This window comes from Adiantum capillus-veneris, chromosome 28 (assembly GCF_014529385.1).
Source record: "Adiantum capillus-veneris isolate H3 chromosome 28, ASM1452938v2, whole genome shotgun sequence".
NCBI classification, from domain to species: Eukaryota; Viridiplantae; Streptophyta; class Polypodiopsida; order Polypodiales; family Pteridaceae; genus Adiantum; species Adiantum capillus-veneris.
In genome coordinates, this window is record NC_140958.1 from 247,900 (window position 1) to 249,903 (window position 2,004).

Genomic DNA, 2,004 nt, shown 5'->3' on the forward strand with positions numbered 1-2,004 from the left:
CTATAAACCATATCACATTATGATCCTGCAATGCACACAAAATACTGATCGCTTTTGTATAACCTTGCAGAGACTTGTTACCCTTTTCAAGCAAACATTGCCTCAAAGAAAAAACCCCAAATCGAACCACGTCAGTATCCAACAAAGAGACAAATGCATCTTCTTAACCTGGCAGGTTGCCGTCCGGACACTTACGTCAACGGTTTTGCAAAATATGCTGAACTACGATTGTTAATAGACATATTCGTAAAGCAACTCGAACAAAACAAGAGCATGGGTATTAAAAGAGAAACAGGTTAGCTCTACACACATGCAATTTTCACTTTTTTTTCCTTCTTCTCATTGCTTTAAACATTAAAAAAATATGCTTTTTTACAAGAAGTACAAATTTGTTTGTCCCTTTTAATACCCTTTTTTTTCTAGGTCTAATGAAAGAGATCATTTGCAAACTATCTATAGAGATTGACGTGCCCGAGGATCTCATGACAGTCGAGGATGGTAATCGTCTGCTTCAATTGAAGACACCAATAAAGCCCTACATTCTTGAGATGTTGCACTATGGCTATGATGTCGCGCTCGAGGACCTCTTAGATACAACAAACAATGATGCAAGTGAGATCTTCGCAACCTTCAAGAGACAGTGCAACGACCAGCCACCATCAATTACAGAACAAAAGCTGATGTGGCAACACAACAAGGATGTTTACAAAGCACGCTTTGGAAGTGACTATCCATACGCTTTCATCAACATCGATAACCCACCCACAGGTGACACCACCATGAAAACAATTTCAAGAGATACCCCACTCGATTATATAGTCTAATATTCTCAAGCTTCAGCATGCAAACTTACATTAATCCTGTTTCTTTCTTTCTTGCTTTTGCTGTGCAGAATAGGACAACAAGACTCAAGTTCTGCTTCTCGACCACGACAATCAACCGAGCAAAAAAAAACGGACCTTGAATACACCGTCTACTCCATCACATGCTGCCAAAACGGACGAAAGTACATAGGTGTCACAAACAATTTTGAAAGACGAAAGGTAGAGCACATTTGACAGCCACCTTCAAAAATGCGATCCGACGTTAATCGCTACCAACCATTCAAAGAAAACTTCATTTTTGACATACTTTCTGTTTCCAAGAATTTACATGTAGCACGTACATTAGAAAAAACATTCATCAATACACATAGTAGCACAAGTTCATTTGGATATAATATTCTACGAGCTCATCCCCCTCACTGCAAGAAATACATGTTCTTGAAACAAAAAAGAAAGATCTAAATTATCCTTGTCGCTTTCGTGCACGTCTCAATGAAATCTGATTTTTTAATGTCTGCTAACACAACATCCTTTTTCTCTCTTTTTCCTCAAATATTATGCACAAAAAACATTCGCAATATTCCTATCAAGTACTATTATTCATTCATTGATAAAAAACTCAAATCAATCTCTATTGTTCCATATTTAAATCAATTTTGGGTCCTCCCATTTAAACTAAAAAAAAAACCAAGCGCCATATTCTCGTCAAAAAGAAAAAAAAGTACCATTTCTCAAATCTACATATGATTTTCACACAGTGCCAGCATTGGAAAAATTGTCATGCTGCTTCTTCCTTCAGATGTTAAATGTCAATTTCCATATATGCTACTGTATTCTATAGATGTTACATAGCAAGGCCCACCAAGCAAGACTAGTTTTTTTTTTTTTGCAAGAAGAGAGCAAGAGCTACCCAAAAGAAGAGTTGGCGATCAAGAAGAAGAGAATTCAAGTGGGAGTGAGCCAAAGAAGCCACCAATACCACATACTAACCCATATACCAACCTTGGACATCAATCTTGAAGAGGTTGAAATTTAGGAAGAGATCAGATTACAGTGTACTAAACGGGAAGAGACAAATATAATTGAAGACATAATGTGTTTTGATGATGAGGATGATGTGATTAATCAGTTTTTTTTGTGTCATTAAATATTTAATATCTAACCAACCCAAATGATTTTC

General features: G+C 36.7%; 1 pseudogene; it reads left to right on the forward strand.

Moving 5' to 3' along the window:
• Nucleotides 1–428: 428 nt before the first annotated feature.
• Nucleotides 429–1,014, forward strand: LOC147419965 (uncharacterized; annotated as a pseudogene).
• The last annotated feature ends 990 nt before the right edge of the window (nt 1,015–2,004 follow it).